The sequence below is a fragment of the Elaeis guineensis genome, chromosome 10 (assembly GCF_000442705.2).
Source record: "Elaeis guineensis isolate ETL-2024a chromosome 10, EG11, whole genome shotgun sequence".
In the NCBI taxonomy this organism is placed as follows: Eukaryota; Viridiplantae; Streptophyta; class Magnoliopsida; order Arecales; family Arecaceae; genus Elaeis; species Elaeis guineensis.
In genome coordinates, this window is record NC_026002.2 from 86,500,495 (window position 1) to 86,512,133 (window position 11,639).

Here is an 11,639-nt window from a genome sequence, read left to right on the forward strand (position 1 = left end):
AAATACTATATGAGATATGGTTAGGACGTAGGCTGAACCTCACTTACCTTAAGGTCTAGGGGTGTCCAGCTTATGTCAAACGATTACAAACCGACAATCTCGGACTTAAGTTCGATAAGTGTAATTTTGTAGGATACCTCAAGAAAATGAGAGAATACTACTTTTACCATCCTACTGAACAAAAGATATTTGTCAGCAGTAAGGCACACTTTTTAAAAAAAAGATTTCTTAGTGAAGGAACAAGTGCCTCTAAAGTCAAGCTTGACGAAGTTCGACAGGTAGAAGACAGTAACTGAATCTGAACTGAATTTGATAAGATCAAATCCAGAGCCCGATATACAAATATCTTTAAGGTGATCCGATAGAGTACCGCGTCAGTCGGACAGATATCTAGATTTCTTGATCCGGGATGGAGATCTTGTTGAGCTCGATGAGAACAATGAGGATCCAGTCACCTATATGGATACAATGCAGAGGTCCGACTCTGAAAAATAGCTTGAAGCCATGAAATCCAAAATAGAATCCATGAAGATCAACAATGTGTGGACATTGATTGATCCACCTGAAGGGATAAAATCCATAGGGTGTAAGTGGGTCTTCAAAAAAAAAAAGAGTACAGACGAAAAGGTTGAGACCTATAAAGCCCATCTGATTGCTAAGGGGTATCGTTAATGTTATGGTATTGATTATGACAAGACGTTCTCTCCTATGGCAATGCTCAAGTCCATTCGGATCATGCTTGTGATAGCGGCATACCTGGACTATGAAGTTTGGCAAATGATATGAAGACAGTTTTTCTAAATGGAGAGTTGAATGAAGAGCTGTATATGATGCAACCTGAAGGATTCACATCTATAGATGAATCCAAGGTGTGCAAGTTTCAAAGATCTATTTATGAATTAAAGCAAACATCTCGGAGTTGGAACATACATTTTGATAAGGTGATCAGAACGTATGGCTTCATTAAGAACGGAGAAGAACCTTGTATATATAAATGGGCTAATGGTTCAGTAATTATATTTTTTATTTTGTATGTGGATGATATTCTCTTAATCGAGAATGGTATCCCAGCATTATAGAGAATAAAAGTGTGGCTGTCATTACAATTCTCCATGAAGGATTTGGGAGAAGCAGTCTACATCTTAGGGATGAAGATCTATATAGATAGATCTAAAAAGCTGCTTGGACTCTCCCAATCAACGTACATAGATACCATGCTGAAACAGTTCAGCATGGAGAATTTCAAAAAAGGCTATCTTCTAATAGGCCATGGAATTTCTCTCTCGAAGAAGGATTGTCCGACAACCTCTCAAGAGAGAGAGCATATGATTAGAATTCCATATGCCTCGATAATAGATTCTATAATATACACCATGACATGTACAAGATAGGATGTGGCATACTCACTAGAGTAGTGAACAGATACCAATCAGATCTAGGTGAGAATCATTGGAAGGTTGCAAAAACTATCTTTAAGTATTTGAAAAATACTAAAGACCAGTGGCTCTTTATGGAGAATTTGACTTGAAACTCATGGAATATATTGATTTTAGTTTTCAGTCAGATCATGATGATAGCAAAAGCATGTCGGGATACATCTTTATCCTAAATGGTGGAGCTGTCTGCTAAAAAAGGTCCAAGCAGCACACCGTAGCCAATTCTATTTACGAGGTAGAGTACATCGTGGTATTCGATGCTGCAAAAGAAGCTGTATGACTGAGAAATTTTATCATCGAGCTTGGAGTGGCACCCTCTATTGATGGTCCAATTCTGCTTTATTGCGATAGTACTGGAGCCATAGCTCAGGCAAAGAAGCCGAAGGCACATTAGCGGACAAAGCATATTCTACATCGCTACCACCTTATTTGAGAGATCGTGGATCGAGATGATGTCGACCTTCAGAAGATCGATGGAAAAGATAACCTGGCCGGCCCATTAAGCCCTTGCAGTAAAGGAGTTTGAAGATCACAAAATGAAGATGGATATACGATACTGTGCTAATTGGCTTTAGTACAAGTGGAAGTTGTTAAAAAATATGTCCCAAAATCAATCGTCAGTCTGTTGATGGTTGTGCTATTTGATGTAATTGTATATGAATTAATTAATAAATATTTATTTGATAATTTTTATCATAAGCTTGTACATCTTCTACATCGAACTTCTGTGTTATGATAAAAGTCCTTAGGACTATTTTAAATCGATAAAAGAGAATTTATCATTTAGTCCTTAAATGAGTTCACGATCAAATGATATACTATTACTAGGATGATAGACATATCAAGTATAGATCGTTGTATGCCATATAGATTGGTTGGCCTCTTAACTAAGGAGCATAAAAATGCTGGTATGGCATGCAGATAAAAATAAGAGTACATTTCACTGAATGTGACCAATTCTGGAGCACTCTGCTATCAAGAGTCACTCTGAAAGGATATGGGTATAAGTATTCCTCCGACCTGAGATCACCATGATGACTTACAAGTAACTCACTGTGCTTTGATGTCAGACTACCTGAATTTTTAATTCAGGATCGGAAGGTTTCTAAACACAGTCAAGTACTTATGAAGTCAGTGCGTTAGTCAAGATAAAATTGACCACTCCAAGAGATTAGAGAGAATGCTTTGTGTTTCAATTTAGTAAGACCTTGGTCAGGACAATCTTTGTGAGAAGTCACAGGATTTATTAGGTTGAGATACATAATGGATGTACTATTAAAAGTTGATAGTTTAAACTCTAAGTCATCCTGGCATCAAGGGTCAAAGGGATGAATTATATGGTAACTATATCCAAATAGGTTCTTGAGTATTGTTTTGCATACATTTGACCTATCCAGACGTCGGGTACCATTACTAGATGGTTACTCCGATTGGTACAGAAATCAGTTTTTGTGCTATTGACTTAGGTTCGAACCTATGGGATTACACACATTAGAAGTTCTTCTTCAATCACATGGCTAATTTGAAGAGTCTCAGTAGATGGAGACTCTAGTGAAGAGTCCCACTGGATGGAGACTCTATTGAAGAGTCTCACTAGATGGGGACTCTAGAGAAGAGTCCCACTAGACTTGGACTCTATCATTAATGAAAGATTAATTAATGATTAGATCACTAATTAGTTAAATTTTATTGAACATTAAAGTCTGAATCAAGTTTGATTGAATTGGATTCAATCAAGTCAAGTCTGATTAGGTTATGAGATGACCTAATCGGTAAGGGAGAAATGATCCTGATTTGATCAGATCTATGGCTCAATTAATTTATTGATTTGATCAAATTTAATTAAAATTATAGAAGCTTAATTAGATTAGATTTATTATATTTTTATTTGGATCTAATTGGATTGGATTTGAAAAAAATTTAATTGGTTAAACCCTAGAGTCCCAAATGAGTGGAATTCTCTTTCTTGCGCCACTCAAATTGTCTTATACCTTTTCTCATCGTATAAAATCAATTTGTATATGAAAAAATTATAAAATAATCTTTATTTTGTTACCCATTAAGGATATAAATTTGTTGGTTTTGATTTGGATTCAAATTGATTTGAATTTCAACTTAAAATTTTATCCATATCCTTCTACACGTTGGCAGCTTCTGAAGGTGCCCATTGTGTACGAGAAAAAGAAATATTTTCAATTGATTTTTATGCCTAATTTTTTTTGGTAGGTCTCTCTTTAAGTTAGATAAGGATGAAAAAAAATTAGAGTTAAATTGAAATTCAAAATGATTTGAATTGCAATAAATTCCAGTCCTTATCCTGTCTTATCTGATTTGTGCGACAATCATAAAAAGGTCACATTTTTGTATACCAAACTAAGAGAGCTTTTCACCATGAGATACTAGAGAGAAAGTGGGGTAAAAATTCTTCTTTGGGACATGAGCTTTAGGTGGGTTTCGTTCTTCTTTGGTGTGAACAAAAGAGGAGACCATTCTCTTCTCGGGTGAGAGACCTAGAACTATTCTAGATTTTTGGATAAAGAAAAAATCAAAGAGAATAGAGTTTTCATCTAATTTTTCTTCACCATCCAACATCATCCTCTAATCCATCTTCAACATTAGAAAAGTTTGAAGCAATCGAAGAAGGAGATCAAGTCAGATCTGCCATCAAAAGCTGACTGTGCGAGTTAGTACTCCCGTAGAGGGTTGATCAGTTCGAGGAGATTCGTGTGGACCATCCATAGAGGCCGGACGTTTGTGAAGCTATGAGTGATTAGAGAAAACTTTCAAATCTATGTTCTTGATTGTGGAGTTTGACTATCCACACTCAGGTATTGGGTTCGGAACCCTAGAAGTGGTAGATTAGATCTATTACTAAATACTATTTTTGGTTCATATGCTTATCATTTTAAATTCAAATTTTTATGCATATAAATTTATGTCATCAATCTGTTTGTAAGAGTTCTAAGATCAGATCTTATGTATGTATTTATAGATTAAATAGTTTAATCTAATATTCTTCTGCTGAAAAATTTTTGAAATGCATGCATGAAACCCCTATGCATCCCAACAGATCTAAGATCAGTATCCTTTTGGATTGACTTGATCATATACGGAGTTTGATGAGCTCTGAGTATTTCCATGGTGGAACCCTCAGAAGCTTGGGTAGGTGACCTTGGATCAATGAATCCCTGTTCTATTGATTTTTCTAGAGGAGAAGCCATAAAGATGAATGCAAGATAAAGAAAAAGACGAAGAAAAAGAAGGATGATAGTAAAGACGGACCCACCAGAAATCCTAAGCAAGAAGAAGGTGGCAACTACAGCTCCCACGACACCTCTCTCCAAACCCTACAAACAAGAGGTAGGTTGGGTAGTGCCCATCTCTTCTATACTATTTATAGCATGGCTCTATGATGATTGCAATTTGGATGAATATTTAATCAGTCCACATGCGCCGATATTCCATTAGACACTAAAATGCACCCAAATTGGTACCACTGAAATGTCCAATCATTATGCCTAAAAATTTGCACACCATGATGCCCTCTTAAGAGATGAGCGCATGTCCCCCATAAATGCATATGTCCAATCGTCTATGCAAGTTGTGACCCCATGAGGAGCAACCACCGTGATGTATGACATCAAGGCATGCCTCGACTAGGCCACATCCAGAAGACTCTTGCCAGCATCAACCTTAGAGAATCAACTTGAAGCTCCAACATCAACCTTGATTGCCAACACCATGACAAGCATAGGAACAACTTATATTTCCTTCGCCCAAGTCAAAAAGATGTCTTGATCTTGAAAGTGGGGGGCAAATGATACACCCAAAGATGGACCATCCATCATGGTGCTGGTGACCCTATGGTAGTCTGACACATATTTTCGATAAAAGATGATAGAGCGACTACTCAGCCTCTTCCACTTGGTCCTTTACAACTGTACAAGAGGAGCTCTAGCATCTTCCATCTACTAGATGACAAGAAGCCAGCCATCTTGCTGGTCCACTTCCTTCTCCATCTAATAAGATCCATAATCTTAATAAACTCCAGAACATATGAGCTGTTATTCCCTAATGATCAAAGCATGCCCCCATAATGTCTACTCCCTAACAGTAGTGCATATTCTCGAAGACAATAGGTACCTACCTTCATCTATAAAATCCATCTTCTTAGGATCCTCTAGGTAAGAAAAGTTAATACTTACTTTGCATGCCTTCTCCTTGAGACTGGTTCAATACAAATTGGAATCCATCTCCTCCGAAAGCTCTAGATAATTCTGACTCCATCTCTGAACTTCACCTTCCATATGGCATCTTCTGGGCTTCCACCCTCCATTCACTTACTCCAATCTACCTTACTTCATACTCGGCTCTGCTACTAAATTCTTTCAAAAAGCTCAGACTTCTTTTGTTTATTTTTATGGGAGACTGGTCTAAGCATTGGAGGATCCCCTACTGGAGAACCCCCCAATATGAGGATTTTTCTATCTTTGGTGGTTTTATAGGATCCGACTTGTAGGATCGACTGAGGATCGGGTGCCAGAATTCGATCCAAAGAACTTACACGACCATTCTGTGATCAATTCTCTCTTTTCTCTTGGGCTCCAGGTCAACGGCCTGAGTAGCTTGACTCCCCCATAATGATGGATCTTATCCTTCTACCTCACTCCCTCCATAGTACTAGGTCACGAATTATGAAAATTGAAGGAGTTCAAACATATATCTCAATTTCTATGAGCTTCATGCATCGTGTCTTGGATTAATGCTGTCCATGAACTTCATTTTAGTTTGTTTCTATGATGCATCACTAGCATCATGCTAGATATAATTTTTCAAATGCTAGACCACTGGATCTAGCAAAAAAAGAAGACAAATGATAATTGAACTCCAACAAATCCCCTCGAGCTAAAAATTTTTTTTAGTATTTTAACAAAAAAGAGCTTTTATTTTATTTATAGGGACATTCTGCATAAATAATTGGTTAGATATATTACAGTGATGTCCTTTCAACTTTTTGTAATTAGTACTTGCACACTAAAAGTTTTATTTTTTTTAATTAAACTCTAGAATTTAGATTTTTGTTGTTAACAAAAAAGAGCTTTTATTTTGTTCATAATCCATGAACATATAATAATCATGCGAGATAGCTTTAGACAAAAATATCAACAATATCCTTACTTTGGTGGGAATGGAAGTATTGGGAATAGTATCCCAAAGCCAATCGTCAGCCTGTTGACGGTTGTGCTCATTTTTGTATTTGTACATGAATTATGAATTAATAAAAATTATTTTGGTATTTTTTATCATAAAATATTTCATCTTCTAATGAACTCTTATGTTGTGGTGAAGTCCTTAGGACTATTTAGACTCGACAAAGAAAGATTTTTTCGTTTAGTCCTTAAATCTGTTCGCGATCAAATGATACGTTGTTACCAAGAATGATAATATTTATCAAGCATAGGTCATTGTGTGCCATATAGGTTGGTTATCCTCTTAACCAATGAGTGTGGAGACACTGGTATGGCATACAGATGAGATGTAAGGGTACATCTGCACTGAACGTGACCGACTCCGGAGCTATTTCTGCTATCAAGATTTGCTCCGATGGAATATGGATATAAATATCCCTCCGATCTAAGACCGCCATGGTGACTTACAAGCAACTCATTGCACTTAAGCACTGGACTACCTGAATTTCTAATTCAGTGATGGAAGGCTGTTGGGTGTAGTCAAGTACTTGACTTGTCGGTGCGTGTGCCAAGATGGGATTGACCATTCCAGTTTAGGAGCTGTGTACAGTCGTATTTTAATTTAGTAAAATCTTGGCCAGGATAGTCCTTGTGAGGAGTCACAGGACTGTTTGAGTTGAGCATGATTCGGATGATCTGATCAGGGTTGACAGTTTAACCCTGAGTCATCCTAAACATAGGGGTCAAAAAGATGAATTATACAGTAACCATATTCATGTAAGTTCTGAGTGTTGCAATTGTGACTCTTCGATCTATCCAGACGTCGGGTACTATTGCTAGATGGTCACTTCGATTAGTACAAAAATTGGTTCTTATGCTACCGGCTTAGGTTCGAACCTATGGGGTCACACACATTAGAGGTTCCTATCTGATCTGATGGCTGGTGTAGAATCCAACATGTTTGGGACTCAGTGATCGAGAATCAAGATTCTCTGATCATGAGTTTCACACATTATGGGTACCAGGGTCAAGAGTCCCACTGGTTGGGACTTTTCGATCAGAGTTACATATCGATGAATTCTAATGCTCGATTGCCCATCGGATTTGGACTCAGTATTTATGAGAGATTTAATTAGTAATTTGATCGCTAATTAACTCAATTTGATTGAGTAATTATTTTTTGGATCAAGTCCAATTGAATTGGATTCAGTTGGATTTGACCCAATCAGGTTAAGAGTTGACCTAATCATCAAGATGGTTTGGTCCCTGATTTGATCAGGGATTGAGCTTAGTCAATTTCTGATTTGATTAAGATTTTATTGAGTCTAATTAAGTCTAATTAAGTTGGGTTTAAATTAGTCTAATTGGACCTAACTTATTTGGTTCAATTAGGTTGGTTTGAATAATAAAACCACCTTGACCCAATCTCCATGCGCCACCTCACTTCCATTGCACCCATTTGAATTCATGAGAAGGAACTTCTCATGAATTATTTTCTCACGCCAAGCCCTCTCCACGCCCCACTTTAATGTGCCAAATGAATGGATAAGGATGATTGGTTGGCCATTCAAATTCAAAATAAAGTTTGAATTTGAATGGGCAATCAATCTTTGCACTTTATCCTTTTTTTTACGCCTCATTTATTACATGAAAAAAGATTTCTCATAAAATACTCCATGCACAATTTAAGCCATGCCTCACGCCTTTAGTGGATAAGGGATGAGTTGGTGTCCATTTGAATTCAAAATTTGATTTGAATTCAAATGTGCAATTACTCATCTTTATCCTTTCTTTTGGATAAGACTTTTAACGTTGTTATAAAAGGAGGAGAAGAGTGGGGCGTGCAAAAAGAAAAATTTTAGAGAAAAATTCTGGGGCATGAGAAGTCTTGTGCGTGAGAAGAAAGTCCATATCCTTTCAAGAGAAAAAGAAAGAAAAGAAAGAAAAGTGGGTGCAAGATTTTCGGTGAGTTCCCTAGAGTTTTAGCCTGGGATTCGGAAAGTGAAAAAGTGAGCTACGAGTGTCGTGAGCCCACAAAATCTCAAGGAGATCTTCAACATCTTCTCAAGCATGTCTGTTGATGATTTGAAGCATTCAAAGAATCGACAGACATCGATCGAAGGTGTTCGATCAGCATCGATCGTCAAAAAGGCTCTACAACGAGCTAGCACTCATGAGGAGTCGATCAGACCGAAAGTTTCATGTGGATGATCCACAGAGGCCAGACACGATGTGTGGCTATATCATGACGATCAGACTCTTTCGACGGTGATCAGATTGCGGCGATCTACTACCTGCACAAAGGTATTATGTTCTGAACACATTACAATAAAGTGTTTATTGTTCAAATTTGAATTTCAAATTTAAATACATGCATGCTGATAAACATTTAATTTAAGTATTTTAAAGCAAAAAATTATATTTAATTTATCTTATTTATTAAAAATTTGATATTTTATTTTATGTTTTACAGGAAAGGTGATCGTCGATACAAAGAGTCCGATTCGCAGATCAAAAAGACTCAAGTTTGAAGAAAATTGGACTTAAAATGAAATTAAAATAAAAGAAGGATGCATACGGTATTATAGAAAATGAAGATACTATGCAAGAAATCCAAAAGGATATAGGCATCATTTTAAAGAAACAAAAGTTTCTTTTTGTAATTGGAAAACTTTTGTTTCTTGTTTCACGGGTGCTTTCCTCGTGAACGCGGGGCGCAAGCGGCACAGCGCGGGCAAGTGCGGGCACGGGTGCGAGCGGCACAGCAATGCATGGATCGCGGCAGCAGATGCGCAGGCGATGCGTAGGCGACGCGCAGTACGGGCGGAACGCGGACGACATGCAGGCGGGCGCGGACGCGGGTGCGACATTCGGATGCGCGGTCTTTAGTATTTTTTCTTTAGTCCCATATCGAAAAATCATGTAAAACTCTTCCCTCCTAACACCTATAAAAAGGCTCTTGTACTCCTATTTAAGGAGCATCCTAGAAATTCTTCTAGAGCCTTGCATAGAAGAAAAAAAAAGGACTACTTCATGAGCAACTAGGCTAGCAGTCTCGAAAGTGGAGAAGAAACTTTGTAACGACACAGAGCGGATTTATTGTTCTAAACTTTCTTGTATTTCTTTATATGCAATAAAGATTATACTTTTTATTTAAATTGTCATGAGTTCTTTATTTGCTCTCTTTCATATGCTTTTATTTATGCTTTCCTGTTAGATTAATATTAGGAATAATTTTTACTTTCTAGAGACGCACCGTGATCTACGGATACGGGGCGTGCCGAGGAAAGAAGAGTTCTTTACCTAGTACTTTCTGGAGACGCACCGTGATCTACGGGTACGGGGCGTGCCGAGGAAAGATAGGTATTTTTTTTAAGATTAATCACATCAATTTAATTAAAAAAAAGAGATACAACTCTGCTAGTACAAAATTAATTCAAAACTCCCGAGCTCTTTATTTTCTTATTACATCAATTTTAAGATAATTTATTTTCTAAATCAAAAATAATGCTTCTTTCTTTTATTTTGCAATCTCAACTTTGCCCAAGGTCCCTGAGGATACGATCTCGACTCATCCTACCTACGTAGTGAGTAGAGTTATTTTTGGTGAGAAATATTTTCTCATAGGAAAAACTAATCAAATAAGGAAAGCCATAACTAGTTTTTCCCAATTAGATGGAGAAATATTTCATGAAACATGGGAGAGATTAAAGGACCTTATTAGAAAATATCCCCACCATGCTGTACCCAAGTGGCAATTAATCCAATGTTTTTATGATGGGCTATCTGAAAGACATCGACAAATGGTCGATGCATCATGCGGTGGGACATTCATGCTGAAAAATGAGAATGAGGCATGGCAACTGTTTGAAATTTTAAGTGAAAATTCATTACATCATATGTCTGCCTCTATTAGAGATAAACCCATGTTAAACCCAAAGAGAGGTGGAATATATGAAGTAGGAAATGCCATAGATATCCATCATAAGGTAGATGAATTATCCCAAAAGTTAGATCGATTATTAAGTATAGGACAGTCACCTTCTCCATCCCGTCAGATACAAGATATATGTGCATTGTGTTCGAGCCCCACTCATTGTGTGAATGATTGTCTGGTTGCACCACAGTTTCCTGAATATGTACAAGAACAAGTCCATCAAGCCCAAACTACTCATAGATCAGAGAACAACCCCTATTCTAGTACGTACAATCCGGGATGGAGAAACCATCCGAATTTCTCATGGAAATCACAACCAGTGGTTCCTCCAGTGCAACAAAGATCAGGTTATCCGGATGCAACTTATAGGCATCCATCCCAGCTACAATACCAGAACCCTCCTCAACCCACTCCGAGTACTCATAGCTCGGCTTTCGAAGAAAAGGTACTGCAAGCACTTAAAGTACTAGAAATGAATACCCAACTCCTTCACTCCCATACGCAATCAATAGCACAGCTAGAGATCCAGATAGGTCAGCTAGCAACAGCTTTCAGTAGGAGGAAAGAAGGCAAATTACCCAGTTAGCCTATTAATAACCCAAAAGGACAGTACATGGCTGAAAGCTCCATTGGTCCTGAAACTTTTTTCGAACATGCCAAATCGATTATGACCCTTAGAAGTGAAAAAATCTTAAATCAACCTGAAGTAATCCAACAACAGGAGCAATCAATTTCAGCTACAACAGAAAAGAAGAAACTTGAAGAGAAGAAAGAACCTATTAACCCAGCACCTGCACCTAAAGCTCCACTTCCCAGTGCTTTAGAATCCTCTCTGCCTCTTGATAAGAAGGGTATAAAAATGAATGAAATGTTGGAACTATTTAAACAGGTTCAGATAAACTTACCTCTTCTCGATGCCATTAAGCAAGTTCCAACCTATGCTAAATTTCTAAAGGACCTGTGTACATAGAAACGAAAATCAAAGGCACAAATACCAAGAAAAGTCCACCTAACTGAGCAGGCTAGCTCAGTTTTCCAGCAAATTGCCCCACCCAAACTGAAAGATCCAGGTACCCC

The 11,639-nt window shown here is 37.6% G+C and overlaps 1 non-coding gene across 1 annotated transcript; it reads right to left on the reverse strand.

Annotated features, from left to right (window-relative positions):
* Positions 1–10,263: 10,263 nt before the first annotated feature.
* LOC140852324 (small nucleolar RNA R71) lies at positions 10,264–10,369 on the reverse strand. The gene has a single exon (XR_012135226.1). It is a non-coding gene; the product is annotated as a small nucleolar RNA R71 (small nucleolar RNA).
* Between the last annotated feature and the right edge of the window lie 1,270 nt (positions 10,370–11,639).